We start from the raw sequence: 21,840 nt of genomic DNA, 5'->3' as shown, positions 1-21,840 counted from the left end.
TGGAGGGAACTGGGGAACCCTACATGGGACCTCAATATCATAACCAAACTTGAACTCATTAAGCTTTAAATGGAAGCCAATAGCTTTAAAGTACAAGGAGATTTTTATTACAATGGGGAGCAAAACTGTCAGCCAAGTAAGCCTTCCTCCTCCCAGCCAAATCCCCTGCCATATACAAACAAAGAGCTATTGAGGAAAGATTTTATAAAATATTGTAGTTTTTCCGGACTCCTGAAAATAAATTCAACACTGGTTCTAGGTGGGTGATGAAGACATCTCTTCCAACTGTTGTGGGTGAATCAAGGGTTTGTATTCCCTAGAACCAACATAAATCATGCCTGGGGAATGAATCCCAGGGAAAGATTGACATATGTGCCTCTTCTCATGATCTATCTTAGAGCATTGGTTTATACAGAGAAAGCCCATAGTCTCTACTTCTCTGATATAAACATAGTTGGGAGGAAGAACATGGATTTAAGACATTAGCCATGCAAATAATCCTAATTTAAAAGACTTTCTTCTCATTTCCAGGCCATTAGATTGACGACCTCTTTTATGATTACCGGAAACAGAAGTGCTCATTTAAGTGACCTTGCCACTAGAACACAATGACTCTTACTACATTTAATAGCAAGAGCTGACTGCCCCAGAAGCATAGATTGTTTCTAACAACAACAATAATGGTTAAGGTTTTCTGAATATACACAGTGTCCTGGGCTCTGTCACTAGCATTATCACTCTTACTCCGCACAATGTCCCTGGCACAGATGCTTTCATTATTCCCACTGTATAGATCAGAAAACTCAAAGCTTGGGTGGCTTATCCCAGGCTATACAAATAGTCAGTGGCTGAGCAAGAATTAACACCCAAGTGTGTCTCAACCTACCGTGAATATTTTGAACCATTTTGCTACTGTAGCTCTAAAAATAAATCAATTAATCTGCATGAAGGGGCTGATTAAGGATTTTAAGAATTTTAGTCAGTCACACTGTCTCCTGGATGGAGGGAGAGAGGGACACACTGGTCAGGGCAAGAAACTGAATAGGAAATCTGGACATCCAAGTTGGCTCTGGCTCTGCACCTGCTCTTGCCTGGACAAGTGCTCTAAATCCTACTCCAGCCAATTCCTCGACACCTATGATGCCCATAACATGGCAGTGGACACTGTGTCCTGAAACCCACACTACACCGAGGTCTTCGTGTCCTGCAGCTCCGACTGGACAGTGAAGATATGGGACCACACCATCAAGACCCTGACGTTCATCTATGACCTGAACTGTCACGGGCAATGTGGCCTGGGCACCACACTCTTCTACAGTGTTTGCAGAAGTCACCACAGATGGGAAGGCTCATGTGTTTGACTTGGCCATCAACAAGTATGAGGCCATCTGCAACCAACCTGTGACAGCCAAAAAGAACAAGATCACTCACATACAGTTCAGTCCCATCCACCCCATCATCACTGTGGGCAATGACTGCAGGCACATCATCTGCCTCAAGCTCTCACCCAATTTACCCAAGATGCCAAAGGAAAGGAAGGGGCAGGGCGTGGAGAAGGGTCCAGCTGTGGAGACTGTGAAACCGGACAAACGGCTGAACCTGGTGAGGGAAGTGAAAACCAAGACCTGAGGGCTCGACCTCAGTCTCCATCCCATCGCTTGAATCCAGTACTCATAGTGCTTGACCCTGGTATCCAGCCCAGCCTTAGCACCCAGCATGTGACCCCACCCTGGATCAGGTCCTAGCATGTGCCCTTCTTATTCTGCTCCTTAAGGTCCCAGCACTTTACCCCAGGACTTGGCCTTCAACCATTACCCCTCTAACTTTGCACAGATAAACCTGTCTGGAAACCACATCCCCCAAAAAGAGAATTTTTCCCAGCTGTAAAATTCTAAAATAATATGAAAACGTGAAATATTATGCAATGTATTCTGAAATCAAAGAACAATGTCTCTGTGTGGTAGTCACAGTTTCGGGAGCCTCATACCTCAGCATCCCGTGTAGGGAACCAGATACTCAAGGTTACCCATATAGATCACATGCCCTCAAGACAAACACTGCTGTGTCCCCACCATCGGACAGTTGGAAACCATTTCAGAAAATAGAGTAATGACATTGGTTACAATGAGGATCCAGGGCACATGTGACTTCCTGCTGTTTTCTCCTTGCCAGATGTGGAAACGAATGTCTTAATGTGGGGAAATTTTGGTAATTGCCGAAGATGACTATTGTAGCTTTTTTCAGAAACAAGGACTCATTTTTAGAAAAGAAAAAAATAAAAAAGATTGCATAATGGGTAAGTGGAAATTCACAAGCAGGCAGGCAACACACACACTAGATGCTTCTCTGTGCTGTAGAAAATAATAAATTCCAGATTAAATACTAGTTTTATTATGTTCCCAGATGGCAGGACATCTTTATGGAGTTTAATTTTTTTAACAAATTGTGTTCCGAATAAACATTTCAAGGGAGTGTTTCATGAAACAGAACAAAGCTAAGAAGTCTTGATAGAGTATTTAATGTAAAGGGAGTGGCATGAACAAAGGTTATTCATTAGTAGGAGGGAAATGGAAAAATAAGAACTGATGAAGGGCATGGGCATGAGAGTAGTTCCTCTCAACCTGCAGGATTCTGCCTTTGTCTTCACATGGCCTTTTCTCTATGCTCACATGTCCTTGGTGTCTCTTCTTATCATGACAACAGTCCTATTAGATTGGGGCCCCAATCTACCTTAATCATTTCTTTAAAGAGCTGGGTGGTGCAGGAAATGGGAAAGTGGTGGCCAGAGTCCAAGTTCTGGAGCTCTATCATCCCCATAGTGGCTATGACAATAATAAGGGTTAATAATGATACATTATATACTAGAAAATGGCTAAGACAGTAGATACTAAATCTTCTCATTGCACAAAAATAACTATGTGGAGTGATGAATATGTTAATTAGATTGATCTAATCTTTTCACACTATATACATATATCAAAACATCACCGTGCATGCAGTAAATATAAACTACTTTTATTTGTCAATTATCCCTTCATGAAGCCTATAACAAGGACCTTATCTCCTTATATTCTGAGATACTGAGGGTTAGGGCTTCAGCATAAGGATTTTGGGAGCACGCAATTCAGCCGGAACATGGCACCATCCTGCTTACTTGGGACTTCTCTTCTGAGCTCTGGCCTCATATTTTCTGTTACTCACTGAAAATGTTCATGTCACCTTATTTAACAAATTCATTCAGTTATTTAACAAATGATATTTTGGGCAGTCTTTTTGTGGCTGCCATTGTTTCAGGTATTGGGGATGCAGTGGTGAAGGAAGCAGATGAAAACCCCTGCCTTCATGGAATGGAATTCTAACAGCAAGAGGCCGACAAAATAATAGGTTAAATAAATGCATAATTTGATAGATGGCAAAAAGTGCTTAGGAGGGAAGGAGGATAGGGAGGGCTGAGGCAAGAGTGGCAACTATAAAAATGATCATCGGTGAAGGTCTCTCAGAGAAGGTGAAATGATGGTGGAATCTGAATTAAGACTGAAGAAGGTAAGAGAACAAGATTTAGAATTGGGGTTTGAGATCCTTGCAAGAAATGCAGGAGGGGATTTTTTTAAGTGGGCAGTGGGATGCCTGATAGAAAGCTTAGCTGAGAAGTTAATCTGGAGATACTAGTTCTTAAGTTCAAGTTTTTACGGCCTCAAGTTCAACATGCCAAAACCTAAACTTGTCACCTGCAGAAACGGCACAATTTCTTTCATTCAATGATTCTTTGTGTCCCCAGGCTGGGCCCAGGCCAGGTACTCACTGTGTGCCTGTTGGATGAACAAATGAGCACCTGCTCTGGGCCCTGGGAAAACAAGGACTAATAAGAAAGAGCTCCTCCCTAAAGAGGCAAACACCTTCAGGGCAAAGACAGCATCTTAGACTGGATTCCCCAGACACAGTCTCTGAGATAAGGGTTACGATCAAGTTGCTAATTTAGGAAGTGAAGAGAAATACTGGTAGGGGTGTGAGGGGGCGAGATAGAAAAGATAGACAGCCAGTTAAAAGGGTTGTTACCAAGCCAGCTAGCGTTGTGGCCAACTGGAGCTTTATTAACCCAGAGAAACTCCAGGAGCTTCTCTCCTCTCCTCCCCCCCCCCCCCCCCCTCCCCTCCCCCCCCCCCCCTCTCCCCTCCCCTTCCCTTCCCTTCTGAGTCACAGCTCAGAATTACCCAGCCCAAGGGTGAGAGAGTGGAGGCATTTACACACCAACCCCACCAGGTTTGGTTGAGGCCTCATCCTGGAAGGCATTGGTTTCCTGAGCTCCAGTAGCAAGAGAAAGTCCTCAGGCAGCAGAAGATGTGCACTGAGAGGATAATTGGAGAGTGGGACAAGGGTGTGACACCTATAGTCTTGCATGCAAACCCTGATCTATGGGACTGGACCTGGGGGAATCCAGTCTCAGACCTACGAATGGGTGAAAAAGCAAATACAATGTAATGTGACAAGTTGTTGGCAGAGCTCAGCTGTTATGGACCATACTGAGTTAGCCTTGGGACCTAACATGTGACTTGGCTCAGCCTATGTATAAACAAACATTTGTTAAATAAATGGACAAAGTGCTACAGGAAACACAAAGGAGAGAACAACTGTTTCCCCAACACTTTCACCACAGACGCTGGCTAGTGCTTTCCCTTTCCCTTCTCTTCCCATTCAGACCACACAGCCCGGCCTCCTCTGCAAGTAGGTGGGGCCATGGGACTGAGTCCTGGTCAATAGGATGTGGTCAGACGGGATGTCCCACTTCCAGGCCTGGCCCACTAAACCCTCCCAAGCATAATCCTCATGACTTCTCATCTTCTGGCTGAACAGAGCAATCTCTGAAGCCCAGAGGAGGACTCAGGCAGGAGATATAAGGACAGCAGGTCCCCAAGCTTGTTACGTGAAGGAGGACATTGTCATCAGGAATGCTTGTGTTGAGGGTTTGTTGAAAAAGAAGTCAACCTACTTGGTTAGACCACTGAACTTTAGGAACTGTTTGTTACAGCAACTAGTCTACCCTCATTCTGTGGGTGCCCTGTATATCTGTTTGAATGAATGCTGATGGGAAGAGATTGTCCATTTCACTCTACTCAAAGTTGGCCGTGCTAACAGAAATGTCTGAAGTTGGTGCATTCCTGGCACTAGCAGAAGGGAGAGGTGAAATGACGTGAGTAACCAATTTCATTTCATTCCTAGGGTTGCCCAAGGCCAGCCCTGCTATCAGCCCTATAAGCAGAGCCTGTCTTATTTGAATTTCCCCTGCAGAAGTGTGTGCCTGTTTCCTTTTATCCCAATATAAATGGAAAAAATTTGGCATCCTGCCTGCATAAAATTACCTCTCATGCACCTGATGATTATGATTAAGTCACCTCCTTCACCTTTTCTCCCAAGTTCTCATTTTATGTCATAAGTCAATATGGAAACTAGCTTTGCAATTTCAGCTCCTTGGAAAATTAAGCAGCTTTGCAACAAATCAGCATTGTAGGAAAACCAGCAGCTGAGGCTGAGTCAATAGGAAGTGAGAGGTTTCTTCCGGAATGAGCTAGCTGATCTTTATTGCCTCCCTCTGGAGGCAGCAGAGATTTTTAAGAGGAAGACGTGAGCTTCGAGAGGGACGTATGGGCACTGACTTTGTGCCAGGCACTTTATACGCTTTTCATCTCACTTAATTCTGGCAACTATTCTATGAGTGGGTATTATTATTGTCATTTAACAGACAAGAAAACTAAGAAACAAACAGATGGAATCCCCTAAAAAAAGGCACACTACTAATATGTTATGGGAGTCACAACTGGAACCCAATGCTGCTTATTTTCGCTATGACATCGTCTTGCTCCCTTGAGCTGGTTGCACACTGTTATGGGTTGAATCGTGTCCCCACAAAAGATACTAAAGTCCTAACCGAGTAAGTGTGAATATGAGTACTCTGGAAATAGAGCATCACAGATGATCAGGATGAGGTCATTAGGGTGGGCCTTAGTCCAAGGTAACTGGATCTTTATAAAAAGAAATTTGAACCAGGTATGGTGGCTCAGGCCTATAATCCTAGCACTCTGGGAGGCCAAGGCAGGAGGATTGCTTGAGCCTAGGAGTTTGAGACCAGCCTGGGGAAGATAGAGACCCTGTGTGTACTAAAAACAAAAAAATTAGCCAGGCATGGTGGCATGTGCCTGTGGTTTCTGCTACTCAGGAGGCTGAAGTGGAAGGATTGCTTGGGCCCTGGGATGTCAAGACTGCAGTGAGCTGACATCGCAGCACTGCATGTCAGCCTAAGTGACAGCAAGGCCTTGTCTCAAAGAAAAAGAAAAGGAAAGGAAAGAAAGAACAGAAGAAAGAACAAATAAAAGAATGAAAGAAGGGAGGAAGGGAGGAAGGGAAGAAAAGAAGGAAGGGAGGGAGGGAGGAAGGAAGGAAGGAAGGAAGGAAGGAAGGAAGGTTGGTTTGGACAAAGACACATGCAGCTAAAAGACGATGTGCAGATAAAGGGAGAAGATGGCCATCTGTGAGCCGAGGAGTGCCTGCAGCTACCAGAAGCTAGGAGAGAGGCCTGAAATACACCCTTGCTCACAGTTCTGAGAAGGAGCCAACCCTGTCGGCAGCTTGATTTTGAATTTCTAACCTCCTGAACTATAAACCAGTAAATTTTTGTTGTTAAAGCCACCCAGGTTGTGGTACTTTGTTATGGCAGATACAGGAAATGAATGCATTTACTACAGTGGAGTCTCAATTTTCTCATCTGTGTTGTGGGAAAAGGAACAGTATCTCTTTGGGAAGCTTTAAGGTCTGTTGAATGAGATAATACATGCACCACATCCAGAAGAGCTCAATAAATAAAAGAGGTTACTAGTAAGCTTATTCTGCAGGAAAAACTCCCGCTCTGACACTGCAGAAAAAGCCACCACTGGTTTTGTTTTCTTCTGTCTTTGGGAGAACATTTTCTTACTCTCTGGGGCTGCCTAGTTTTCTATGGAATTTCTTTAACAATGTAGGATTAACCAACAAAATGAGAATAACATTATTTATCTGACAGGTTTAGGTAAGAAATAAAACAAAACATATATGTTAAGATTTTTAGCAAAAGACCACATTCTGTTCAGCTGTGAAGAAACATGATTACTGAACCCCAGGGTTCTATGTTTTGCTGATGAAATGTTTATGATGTTGTGACGCCGACCAGCCTCAGAGCAGGGTCTTGCTCCAAGAGACACAGTCCAGCCACCAAAAGGTATTTTCAGTATAACCCAAATTCTTTCCTTTGTTTCTTCATTGTAGGAAAATCCTTTTTTCCAGTCTTCTGAAGCCCTCCTTTCTGGTCCCACATTCTGCAGCCTGTTTCCTGGTTTCCAGCTGCCAGATTCTCCAAAACACACCACCTTCTGCCTTTTCCACTGTTCTCTCCTCTCTCTCTTGCCTCCTTTCCTCCCCATCCACATGTTTTCCTTTCCCTGTTCCTGTCATGTATAATAGAAGTTAAACAAGTCACCAGGCAAAGGTGGAAGAAGAGAGAACACCCCACCCTCTTTAGCAGTAGGAGGAAGAGGGAACACTGAGAACACTTGTGTGTTCATAATTTGTGTTTCGTTACAAGGGACAGGTGCCTCTCAAGCTACGAGGTGGGGCAAGGCTATTTTGATGAAAGGAACAATGTCAAAATCGCAGTCAGTATGATCTGAATTTCAATCCCAAATCTGACAAACGCCTACTGGGCATGCATTTAACTTCTCGGAAACCCTGCAAAATGAAGATACAAATGCACATTTCACAAGGTAGGCTGAGGATCAAATGACATAACAAGTGTATATCGCTTGTGTTATCTTACCATAGTGAACAAGAAAAGACTCAGAGGAGAGCCACACAATGCAAATTTTTAGACGACACATGCATGTCCCAAACTGCCCACAAGGAAAGAGGGAGTTTCCCCCACTCAATATTAAACAAAAACAAGTAGGCTTCACTCTGATTAAATCAATTTGGGTCACTTGCCCACATCTGGAACAAATAGTGTTACTGGGAGAAGGCTTTGCCCTGACTGGCTCTGGCTGGGCTCCTGCCATCTCTGGGCCATCATTAAGATTGTCATAGTCCAATGAGGGCCCAGCCCTGGGGTGGGGGCATGCTAATAGAGAAGAGAAGGGCAGTAAATAGAGTTCTCTCTACACTTCCCTCTGATCAGTGAGGTGCCCCCACCCTCCCTGTTTTATTTTCATGCAGTATGAGTTGGAGCACAGTGTTAATTCCAGATCTGAAAGGCTGTTTAGAAAGTTGTATGTCTAATCAGTAGGGAGGTCAGCTATTTACAAGCTAACAACCCAAAGAAATTGTTTCTTTCCCATCCAGTCTGATAAGTCTTCCAAAGGAAGCTTCTCTGGGTCCCTAGGTCTTTCTCCACAGCTCAACCCTGCTTGTGACAAGCAGAAAAGTCCCACCGTGAGTGACAATAGAGACTCATATTTATAAACTACTTCGCAATTTGCGAAAGGCTTTCATATCTGCTATCCCAGTTCATCAATGAGGGATGCTAAGGAGGATGTTGGTTTGTGGATTTCAGAACCATATTGTACTAAGGATGGAAAGAAAGGACTCTGAGGATGTGGGGTTCTGTGAGGCCAGGGTGGTTAAGACTTGCAAGGAGTGGGGGGTTCGGTAGTTAGTTATAGGGATATCATAGTTTCTGTCTACCCACTAGCCATGTCTCCTTTTGAGAATAGACCCCATGTCTTCCTTTGGAGTATCCAGTATCCCTGCAGAATGTAGCCTTGGGTCTTAGTAGAATTGTTAGCCAAGATGTGCATTCCTGCTGGCCCCAAATGACCCCTGACCTATGAAAGTCCATCTAGGTTCTCATTCTTTCTGGAATATGAATTTTGGTTAGAAATACAGCCAGAAAAGGGCATTCCAAAAATCCCTGACCTTAGCTCTGAAGGAGCCAGCTTTCCCCATGAGCTTCCTGAGCTTCAATCAGATTCCATGAATATGTGCAGGACATGTAGTGGGCACTGAGCTAAACGGTCCCTGGCTGTTTTCTCCTGGAAAATATCAACCAGGCAGAGATGCATATTCTCATTAGTGATATGAATGGAAAACAAAGGAATAAATACCTTGAGATATTAAATTAGTAGATATCTTGAGATATTAAATGACTTAACCACTATCACTCAGCTGGTACGTGCAAGGCCAGAGCTCTCCTCTGACCAACATGACTTCCCTAGGCTTTTATTTTCTAATACTATCCCTAATACCTGCATCCGTCTTACAAATTTCCACTCTCCCTGGGGCTCAGAGCCTTCCCCATCCTAAAGGTGGGGACCAGTGGTTTTTCATCCTCTACAGAGGCACATTAGTGTCAGACACACGGATGGAAGTTGATCAACACTTCTCAAATGAATAAGCACGTACATGCAGGATCGGTTAACTAAATATGTGAAGGGAATTCTGTTAAAATACTTTAATTGATATTCACATATCATAAAAATCACCATTTGACAACAGATGCTGGAGAGGATGTGGAGAAATAGGAACACTTTTACACTGTTGGTAGGAGTATAAATTAGTCCACCACTGTGGAAGACTGTGTGGTGATTCCTCCAGGACCTAGAAATAGAAATTCCATTTGGCCCAGCAATCCCATTACTGGGTATATATCTAAAGGATTATAAATCATTCTATTATAAAGACACATGCACACATATGTTCACTGTGGCACTGTTTACAATAGCAAACACCTGGAACCAACCCAAATGCCCATCAATGATAGACTGGACAAGGAAAATATGGCACATATATACCATGGAATACTATGCAGCCATAAAAATGATGAGTCCATGTCCTTTGTAGGGACATGGATGAATCTGGAAACCATCATTCTCAGCAAACTGACACAAGAACAGAAAATCAAACACTGCATGTTCTCACTCATAGGCGGCTGTTGAGCAATGAGAACACATGGACACAGGGAGGGGAGCATCACACGCTGGAGTCTGTTGAGGGGGATAGGAGAGGGACAGTGGGGAGTGGGGAGGTTGGGGAGGGATAACAGGGGGAGAAATGCCAGATATAGGTGATGGGGGGATGGAGACAGCAAACCACATCGCCATGTAAGTACCTATGCAACAACCCTGCATGATCTGCCCATGTACCCCAGAACCTAAAGTACAATTTAAAAAAAAAAATCACCACTTGAAAACAGTTCAGTGTTTTTTAGTACATTTACAAGTTCGTGCAGCCATTACCACTATCTAATTACTGTTGAATTGTAAGGGTTCTTTGTACATTCTGGATGTTAGACTCTTATCAGATACATACTTGCAGATAATTTTCCCATTCTGTGGGTTGTCTTTTCACCTTGTTGATAGCGTTCTTTGACACACACAAGTTTTTCATTTTGATGAGGTCCATTCACCCATTTTTGCTGTTGTTGCATATGCTTTGGTGTTATAACTAAGAAAACATTGCCTAGTCCAAGGTCACAAGGATTTACACCTATGTTTTCGTCTAAGAGATTTATAAATTGTAGCTCTTACATTTAGGTCTTTGATCCCTTTGAGTTAATTTTTATGTGGGGTGAGGTAAAAGTCCAACTTCATTCTTTTACATGTGGAAATGAGAGTTGTCCCAGCGCCGTTTGTTGAAAAGGCTACTCTTTACTCCTTGAATGGTCTTGGCGCTCTGGGTGACATCAATTGGCCATAGGTGTATTGGTTTATTCTAGAGTCACAGTTCTGTTAGGTTGATTTACATGCTCATCCTGTGTCAGCTCCACACTGTTGTAATACTCTAGCTTTGTATCATGTTTTGAAGTAAGAAAAAATTGCATTTTTTTTTCATTTTCTTGGCTCTTGTATTTCTACTTGAACATTATCTTGTTCATACCTTTTAAAAAAGCAGTTGGAATTTGACAGATATTGCGTTGAATCTTTGGGTCAATGTGTGGGAGCACTGTTACCTGAATAATACTGTCTTTTCATTCATAAGCATGGGTTATCTTTTCATTTATTTATGTTTTCTTTAATTTCTTTCAATGATACTTAGTCATTCAGTATACAAATCTTGTACCTCATTTGTCAAATTTATTCCTAAGTACTTTTATGCTATTATAAATGAAATGGCTTTTTTAGTTTCATTATTTATTTTTCATTTTTAGTGTACAGAAATACAATTGATGTTATGTTGCTTTTATATCTTTCAAACTTGTCTATTAGCTCTAATAGTTTTTATGGATTTTGTATAAACTGATGTAGTTTTGCTTCTTCCTTACCAGTCTAGATGCTTTTTATTGCTTTTTCTTGCCTGTTTTCCTGGTTAGAACTCACAGTAAAATGTTGAATAGAAGTAGTGAGAGCAGGCATCCTTATTTTATTCCTGATCTTAGGAAGAACGCTTTTAGTCTTTCACTATTAAATATGCTATTAACCGGATTTTTCACAGATGTCCTCAATCATTATCTAATTAGATAATCATGATGTTTTTGTCCTTTATTATGTTAATTTGTTGTATTACATTGATTGGTTTTCATATGTTGTACTAACCTTAAACTCCTGGAGTAAATCTCACTCAGGTTAGTTATGGCAGCTCACATCTGTAATTCTAGCACTTTTAGAGGTTGAGGCAGGAAGATTGCTTGAGACCAGGAGTTCAAGAGCAGCCTGAGCAACGTTGCGAGACCCCATCTTTACAAAAAATAAAAATAAAATCTCAGTTATAATAGTAATCCCTTTTTGTATGCCACAATCATTTTTACGTGCCGCTAACTGCCGGCATTCAGTTTGCTGTCACTTTATTCAGGATTTCATGTTCACATTCATAAGGGAGACAGGTCTGTGGTTTCCTTTTTTGTGATGATTTTGTCCTGTCTTGGTATGAGTGTAATATTGGTCTCATAGAATAAGTGAGGAAGTATTTCCTCCTCTTACACACTTTGGAAGGATTCGTGTTAGTTCTCCTTTAAACATTTGGTGGAATTCACCAGTGAAGCCATCTGGTTCTGGACTTTCCTCTCTGGAAAGATTTTATAAAATTACTAACTCTGTCTCTCTGTTACTGTTCTTCTCAGATTTTCTGTTTTACCTTGAGTCAGTTTTAGCAGTTTCTGTGTTTCTAGGAATGCTTTTATTTCATCTTATTTGTCTAATTTGTTAGCATACCATTGTTTAAAGTATTATTTTATAATCCTTTTTTCTGAGAACTGCTTTTACTGTATACCATTTTTATATGCTGTTTAATTTTCATTCACCTGTAAGGGAAAATTTAACCTGCTAAAGTTACTTACAAGCTTAGATAAATGACTGCATAATCCAAAGAGCCTAACTTTTCCTAAACCAGCATTTCTATAACCACTTCTTTAATAGCAGTTAAATAAAGTTTGGTACATTTACACTATAGAAGACAAGGTCATGATGTAAAGAAATGAAGAAAATGTGTATGTATTGATTTGGAAAAGTTTCCATAATAAGATAAATGACAAAAGCAAGTTGTTCAACAGCTATGTAGAGTAAAACTTGACTGTGGTTTTTAAAGGCTGTGTTATATATATTCTTGTAAATTCACAGATAATTTATAAAATCTATTAATGGTGCCTTTATTGGTAGTGAGAGTAGGCGATGAGAGATTGTACTTTAAAATAGAATCTCATAAGCAGATATTGCTTGTTTTTGTTATATTTTCTAAATAATTTAGCTGCACAAGTCAGATATAAAAATAGTTTTATTAAACAACAACAACGACAAAAAAAACCAAAAACCAAAACAACAACAACAACAACAACAAAAAACAGGCCAGGCTTGGTGGTCATGCATGTAATTCTAGCACTTTGGGAGGCCAAGGAGGACAGATCACCTGAGGTCAGGAGTTTGAGACCAGCCTGACCAACATGGAGAAACCCCATCTCTACTAAATACACAAAATTAGCTGGGTGTGGTGGCCCATGCCTGTAACTCCAGCTACTCAGGAGGCTAAGGCAGAAGAATTGCTTGAACCCGGCAGGCTGAGGTTGCAGTGAGCTGAGCTCACGCCATTGAACTCCAGCCTTGGCAACAAAAAAAAACTCTGTCACAAAAAAAAAAAAAAAAAAAAAAAAAAAAAGCAAAGGGTGCAAAAAGTAAATTGCCCATATCAGTACTATCAGAGGCATAAACAGCCCAGCTAGGTGTGGTGTCAGCCCTTCCAGACACTTAAATAACTTCTGTAATAATGAAAAGAGTTGATAAATAGTAAAGTTCTCTTCCCTCCGTTCCTTTGTTGAACTAGGTCACATAATTTCCAGTGTTCCATCCCTGCAGCTGCTTCATCACAATTTCAGTAGACATTTCTTCTTCTAGTAAAAGGAAAAAGGGTTTAACATATTTCTGGATAGAAACATGCTTGCTAATTTTTGCCCATTTTTATAAGAGGATTTAAGAATGCTGCTCTCAGGGCATTTTGATGTCCTTCTCTCACTACAAAAAAGTTGAGAGACTCACTGGCTGATAGAAAGGGTGTAAGGGCCTGGGCAAACATATCAGATTCCCTGTGAAGAAGCCTTTGAGTTTACACAAACCGATCTGCAAATTGGAGCATAGGACAGGCACCAAGCAACTGCCATTGAATATTTACTGCCATGCCGGAAAGCCTTTTAATACGAACATTACTGAGCCCTTCATACCTACCAGGCACTGTTTTAAGTGCCGTACATGCATCAGCTTATTTCGTCTTTACAACAGCCCCACAAAGTGGGCACCATTGTTATCTTTGTTTTTTCAGGTGAGGAAGCTGAACTGACTTTGGCGACATATATTCCCTGACACCCAACAGCTAATCAGTGACAGAGCAGGTATTCAAACCCGGGTCTGTACGGCTCCAGGCTCCTTGCTCTTTCTTACACATTACACTAACTACTTCTGGAGAGAATCAGAACATAGATACAGGATGCCCAGATTTAGCAAATAAAAGTACAGGAAGCCAAATTAAATTGAAGTTCAGATAAATTAAAAAAAATTAGTATAAATATATCTTATGCAATTGGGACATACTTATACTAAAGAATACTAATTGTTTATCTGAAATTCAAATTTAATTGAGTGTTCTATATTTTTAAATCTCACATAGAGAGTAGCTAAGCTTCTAGGGGTTGGAGAATAATGTGGGAAATTGAGATACAAAGTGGATTTTGTTGGCTAATGTCTACAACTTGCCCGATTCACAGCAGTTTTTTTTTTTCTGCAAAGAGAATAACACATGTAAAGAACAATAACAAGATAGAAAAAATATTATATTGTTCATTGAAAGTGGAATAGGCATCCTATCTTCTTGCCATTCCCTTCTCCCTCCAACCCCCGCTTTCCCTCTTTTAACCAAAAATTTTAAAAAAGCTGAAGCAGAGCTTCCTGTTCTCTCTGAATTGAAGAACAAAGCTCAAGACTGAGGTATAAAGGGCTCCTGCATTCTTCCAGTTTCCAAATCTTAGGACCCTTAATAAGCCACTCTTGCAAGTAGAAGGAAAGTGGGCTTTAGACAGGGTCAGAGGAAGAGGGCTGGCTGGGACTGAATGGGTTCTGAGCCCCTAATATACCTGTGCCCTACTGGAGAGATGCCAGCTGTCCCAGCCCCAAGAGGCAAGCCTTGCACAGGTGACTTTGACAGAGGGATGTAGAAAGTAAAATAGCTTTTCTGTTACTTGGTGACACTGATCCCTTCACTGGTCAACCATATTCCTGTTGAGGTCTTGATATCTGATCAAAGTGGTCACTTTTCTTACTTTTGACTAGCTGGGGTAAGAGAAGAAAGGTAAGTGGGTAGAATAGGGAAAGAATATTGGGTATTAGGTAGAATAGGTGACATTTCTCTCCGCAAAACTCGCCACTTCTCATCTGGTGATAAAGCTGATCTCTTACAGCAGCATCATTTTTTACACTTTACAAAATGCCTTCACTTTATCCTGTAAACTGGCTATTGACTTTTACTTAAAAGAAATTAGTCTCTAATGTGGCAGCCTTCCCACCAACACTCTAAAATGCTTGCCTTCTGGAATTAGCGCCCTATTCAACTGACCATCTCTAAATGTTTCTATCTTCAAAAATTATAATTGAATACCATTGCCAGCCGTAATTATTTAGACAGCACTTTGCACATTAATATCTGCTCAATTATCATTGCCTGCGACTATAATCTTAACACAAAATGAAGCTTAAAAAGTTGTATTTTCTCTCTCTTTAAAATTGGTTCTTTTTGTTGTTGTTCTTTCCTTACTTTCACCTTTCTTTACTCCAAATGAATTATTTAAAGCCAAAAAGGAACTTGGCAAGACCTTACCCTAGCCTTCATGGAATGGAGTGGTTTATTTCCAAAAGCATGAGCAAAATGGAGATTGCTGCATATATTAAAGACATACGCACCCTGCAGCCTTGAGAATGAGAATTCATGGAAGGAAGCCTCTCCTTCCTCCAAGACCAAAACTTGCTCTCTCACCTTAATGTGGTTTCACTGTGTTTCCACCCAAATATCATCTTGAATTATAGCTCCATAAGCCCTATGTGTTGTGGGAGAGACCCAGTGGAAGGTAATTTAATCATGCGGGCCAGTTTTGCCCATGCTGCTCTCATGGGCAACCTCTTTTTCTTTCTAAATTGCACAGTCTCAGGTATGTCTATATTAGCAGCATGAGAACGAATGAATACACACCTGCTACTCTTATAGTTCAGGAAAATCATCACTGATGTGCAATAATTAGCAGAGGTTGTAGAGCTTGCAAAGCACAAAAGGTGCCAGAGGCCTGAGACTTATTAGGAAGGAGCAGGTTGGCCACAGGGGTATGTGGTGCAGGCGGAGCAAAGAAAGAAGTGCAAATGGTAGAATGAAAATATTTAATTAAAAAGGCTGTTTAAAAAGGGAGCAGGCAGAGAATAAGAGATCATACAGGGACTTCTCTGTAAGGAGTGAGAGAACACAGTAACTGGCCCCAAACCTACCTTTTGCAGTTTTCTCCCACCCAATTTTTTAACTGGTGCACTTTCCTAAATCTTTCATTAAAATTCCGATGTAGGCCAGGCACTTTGGGAGGTCAAGGCAGGTGGATTGCCTGAGATCAGGAATTTGAGACTAGCCTGGCCAACATGATGAAACCCCATTTTTATTAAAAAAAAAAAAAATAGCCAGGTGTGGCAGTGCTCGCCTGTAGTCCCAGCCACTCAGTAGGCTGAGGCAGGAGGATTGTTTGAACGCAGGAGGCAGAGGTTGCAGTGAACTGAGATTTTGCCACTGCACTCCAGCCTGGGTGACACAGTGAGATTCACTTTCAAAAATTAATTAATTAATTAATTTCATTTTATTGTAAATGAGGGGTATCTGGTTTGGAGAAGATGGATGAGAAATACTTGCAGCCAAGCAGAGGCAATCCTTTTCTGTTTGTGTGTAAGCAATATGCCTTTATGTCAGGATGGTCAAGCTGTCTCTTGGGAAATTTATAAAAGAATTTTCTCTAGGATTGTGTTGCCTAATACCATAGTCACTAGCCAGCTATTCTTATTCTGCAATTGAAATGTGCATAATATGGTGCAAAATGGGGTGTGCTATAATTATATAATACACACCCAATTGTGAAGATTTAGTACAAAGAAAAGAATGTCAAGTATCTCATTAATAATTTTTATATGGATTACATATTGAAATGATAATGTATTGATATCCTAGGTTAAGTATTGTTAAAATTAATTTTGCCAGCTTCTTTTTACTTTTAAAAATGTGGCTCCTGGAAAATTTCAAATTACATGTGTACTCACATTTCTGGGTTGCTTTAGATTTCTGCTGCACAACATTGCTCCAGGGTATATGCCCAGATGTGAAATTCTTGGGTCATGTGTAATTTTAGTCAAGTTTGTGATAGGTGATAGATGATATATAACCCAATTGTCTTCAATTGAATTGAAGCAATTCAGTGAAGGAACTATTTACAAGCATGGGAAGGGTTGAGAACAACAAATATGGGATGGTGAAGCATCCCGGGGTTGAAAGCAGTATGAGCTGTCAGCAGCCCAAGACTGGAAGTAGTTCCCAGGAACTAGAGTGAGAACTGAGGAAGAGAGCTGTAAGATTGAACTTGTGATGTTTAAGAGAAGAACAGAGCCACCAGAAAACTGTCCAGGCAAGAGAGCATGGGGCTGGGAGATGAATAAGTTGCCTTCACTCTCCTTCTGCCTTCAGATCTGCAGCCACAGTCAGCCAAATCCAGATATAAGCAGGAAGGCAGTTCTTGATGTGCTGTGTATGAGTCAGCCTCCCAGGCACAGAACACTGGGAAGACAAGTGGAGAAGGGGTCCAGAAAGGCAAATGGAAAATAGCCAGCATATAAAGAGTGTACACTATCAACTTTGCTCTATAGCATCAATTTGTGTTCCAAAGTGGTTGAACCAGTTTTACTGCCATTAGGTTGTATAAGAGCACCTGTAGCTACTTAAAGTAGAAAAAGAAGCACTTGTAGCTACATGCCGTTACCAGCATTTGGTACTGAAGGCTATTTCTTTTAAGTTTTTCAATTCAATGGATATAAAGTAGCGTATAATTGACATTTGAATTTGCATTTCTCCGATTACTGATGATATTGAGTTCCTTCTCATATACATATGAGGCACTTGGTCTTCCCCTTTAATGAAATATCTGTTCATGTCTCTTCTTTTTTTCTTTTTCTTTATTTATTTTTCATTGCATTTTAGGTTTTGGGGTACATGGGAAGAACATGCAAGATTGTTGCATAGGTACACACATGGCAGCGTGATTTGCTGCCTTCCTCGCCATCACCTATATCTGGCATTTCTCCCCATGCTATCTCTCCCCAAATCCCCACCCCTCAATGTCCCTCCCCTATTTCCCCCCTAGAGACCCCAGTGTGTGATGCTCCCCTCCCTGTGTCCATGTGTTCTTATTGTACAACACCCACCTATGTGTGAGAACATGTGGTATTTGATTTTCTGCTTTTGTGTCGGTTTGCCGAGAATGATGGTTTCCAGGTTCATCCATGTCTCTACAAAGGACACAAACTCATCATTTTTGATGGCTGCATAGTATTCCACGGTGTATATGTGCCACATTTTCCCTGTCCAGTCTATCATCGATGGGCATTTGTGTTGGTTCCAGGTCTTTGCTATTGTAAACAGTGCTGCAATGAACATTCGTGTGCACGTGTCCTTATAATAGAAAGATTTATAATCCTTTGGATATATACCCAGTAATGGGATTGCTGGGTCAAATGGAATTTCTATTTTTAGGTCCTTGAGGAATCGCCACACTGTCTTCCACAATGATTGAACTAATATATACCCCCACCAACAGTGTAAAAGTGTTTCTATTTCTCCACATCCTCTCCAGCATCTGTTGTCTCCAGATTTTTTAATGACACCATTCTAACTGGCGTGAGATGGTATCTCAATGTAGTTTTGATTTGGATTTCCCTAATGACCATTTTCTCATATGTTTGTTGGCCTCATGTATGTTCTTTTGTAAAGTTTCTGTTCATGTCCTTTGCCCGCTTTTGAATGGGCCTGTTCATTTTTTTCTTGTAAATCTGTTTTAGTTCTTTGTAGATTCTGGATATCAGCTCTTTGTCAGATGGGTAGATTGCAAACATTTTTTCCCTTGCTTTTGGCTGCCAATTCACTCTAATGACTGTTTCTTTTGCTGTGCAGAAGTTGTGGAGTTTGATTAGGTTTCATTTGCCTATTTTGGCTTTTGTTGCCAATGCTTTCGGTGTTTTGGTCATGAAGTCCTTGCCTACGCCTATGTCCTGAATGGTTTTGCCTAGATTTTCTTCTAGGGTTTTTATGGTGTTAGGTCTTATGTTTAAGTCTTTAATCCATCTGGAGTTAATTTTAGTGTAAGATGTCAGGAAGGGATCCAGTTTTTGCTTTCTGCACATGGCTAGTACCATTTATTAAACAGGGACTCTTTCCCATTGTTTGTTTTTGTCAGGTTTGTCAAATATCGGATTGTTGTAGATGTGTGGTGTTGCCTCTGAGGCCTCTGTTCTGTTCCATTGGTCTATATCTCTGTTTTGATACCAGTACTGTGCTGTTTTGATTACCGTAGCCTAGTAGTATAATTTGAAGTCTGGTACTGTGATGCCTCCTGCTTTATTTTCCCTTTTATTTTTTTCTTTTTTTTTTTTTGCTTAGAATTGACTTGGTTATGCGGGCTCTCTTTTGATTCCATTTTAATTTTAAGGTGTATTTTTCCAGTTCTGTGAAGAAGGTCATTGGTAGCTTGATGGGGATAGCATTGAATCTATCCCCAAAGTAAATTACTTTGGGCAGTATGGCCATTTTCATGTTATTGATTCCTCCTAACCATGGACATAGAATGTTTCTCCATCTGTTTGTTTTCTCTCTTATATCGTTGAGCAGTGGTTTGTAGTTCTCCTTGCAGAGGTCCTTTACATCCTTTGTTAGTTGTATTCCCAGGTATTTTATTCTCTTTGTAGCAATTGTGAATGGCAGTTCATTCTTGATTTGGCTCTCTTTAAGTCTGTTACTGGTGTATAGGAATGCTTGTGATTTTTGCACAATTTATTTTGTATCCTGAGACTTTGCTGAGCTTGCTTATCAGTTTCAGGAGATTTTGGGCTGAGACGATGGGGTCTTCTAGATATACAATCATGTCATCTGCAAATAGAGACAATTTGACTTTCTCCTTTCCTATTTGAATATCCTTTATTTCTTTTTCTTGCCTGATTGCTCTGGCTAGAACTTCCAATACTATATTGAATAGGAGTGGAGAGAGAAGGCATCTTTGTCTAGTGCCAAATTTCAAAGGGAATTCTTCAAGTTTTTGCCCATTCAATATGATATTGGCTGTTGGTTTGTCATAAATAGCTTTTATTTTGAGATACGTTCTGTGACTACCTAGTTTATTGAGGGTTTTTAGCATAAAGGGCTGTTGAATTTTGTCAAAGGCCTTCTCTGCATCAATTGAGATAATCATGTGGTTTTTGTCTTTGGTTCTGTTTTTGTGGTGAATTACGTTTATAGTCTTGCGTATGTTGAACCATCTTTGCATCCCCGGGATGAATCCTACTTGATCTTGACGGATAAGCTTTTTGATGTGCTGTTGCAGTTGGTTTAACAGTATTTTATTGAAGATTTTTGCATCTGTGTTCATCATGGATATTGGCCTGAAGTTTTCTTTTCTTCTTGAGTCTCTGCCTGGTTTTGGTATCAGGGTGATGTTGGTCTCATAAAATGATTTGGGAAAGACTCCCTCTTTTTGGATTGTTTGGAATAGTTTCAGAAGGAATGGTACCAGCTCCTCTTTTTATGTCTGGTAGAATTCGGCTGTGAACCTGTCTGGACCTGGGCTTTTTTTTTGGGTGATAGGCTCTTAATTACTGCCTCTACTTCCGACCTTGTTATTGGCCTGTTCAGGGTTTTGGCTTCTTCCTGGTTTAGGCTTGGGAGGATGCAAGTGTCCAGGAATGTATCCATTTCTTCCAGGCTTACTAGTTTATGTGCATAGAGATGTTTGTAATAATCTCTGATGATGGTTTGTATTTCTGTGGAATCTGTGGTGATATCCCCTTTATCGTTTTTTATTGCATCTATTTGATTATTTTCTCTTTTCTTTTTTATTAATCTGGCTAGTGATCTATCTATTTTGTTGATCTTTTCAAAAAACCAGCTCCTGGATTTATTGATTTTTTGAAGGGTTTTTTGGGTCTCCATCTCCTTCAGTTCTGCTCTGATCTTGGTTATTTCTTGTCCTCTGCTAGTTTTTGAGTTTTTTTGGTCTTGCTCTTCTAGCTCTTTCAATTTTGATGATAGGATGTCGATTTTAGATCTTTCCTTGCTTCTTATGCGGGCATTTATTGCTATAAATTTTCCTGGAGAGACTGCTTTAAATGTGTCCCAGAGATTCTGGTATGCTGTGTCTTCATTCTCATTGGTTTCAAAGAACATCTTTATTTCTGCCTTCATTTCATTGTTTATCCAGTCAACATTCAAGAGCCAGCTGTTCAGTTTCCATGAAGCTGTGCAGTTCTGAGTTAGTTTCTCAAATCTGAGTTCTAACTTGATTGCACTGTGGTCTGAGAGACTGTTTGTTATTATTTCCGTTCTTTTGCATTTGCTGAGGAGTGATTTACTTCCAATTATGTGGTCAATTTTAGAGTAGGTGTGATGTGGTGCTGGGAAGAATGTATATTCTGTGGATTTGGAGTGGAGAGTTCTGTAAATGTCTATGAGGTTTGCTTGGTCTAGGTCTGAGTTCAAGTCCTGGATATCTTTGTTAATTTTCTGTCTGGTTGATCTGTCTAATATTGACAATGGGGTGTTAAAGTCTCCCACTATTATTGTTTGGGAGTCTAAGTCTCCTTATAAGTCATTAAGAACTTGCTTATGTATCTGGGTGCTCCTGTATTGGGTGCGTATATATTTAGGATCATTAGCTCTTCTTATTGTATTGATCCTTTTACCATTACGTAATGTCCTTCTTTGTCTCTTTTGATCTTTGTTGGTTTAAAGTCTATTTTATCAGAGATGAGAATTGCAACTCCTTCTTTTTTTTTTGCTCACCATTTGCTTGGTAAATCTTCCTACATCGTTTTATTTTGAGCCTTTATGCATCCTTCCATGTGAGATGGGTTTCCTGGATACAGCACACTGATGGGTTTTGGCTTTTTATCCAATTTACCAGTCTGTGTCTTTTGATTGGGGCATTTAGCCCATTTACATTTAGGGTTAATATTGTTATGTGTGAATTTGATCCTGCCATTTTGATGCTAGCTGGCTGTTTTACCCGTTAGTTGATAGAGTTTCTTCTTTGTGTTGATGGTCTTTACCATTTGGTATGTTTTTGGAGTGGCTGGT

This window comes from Sapajus apella, unplaced genomic scaffold, assembly GCF_009761245.1.
Source record: "Sapajus apella isolate SASKATOON/1434 unplaced genomic scaffold, GSC_monkey_1.0 scaffold117, whole genome shotgun sequence".
Classification (NCBI taxonomy): Eukaryota; Metazoa; Chordata; class Mammalia; order Primates; family Cebidae; genus Sapajus; species Sapajus apella.
The sequence above is the reverse complement of the archived record's forward strand: the minus strand, read 5'-3'. Positions refer to the sequence as shown.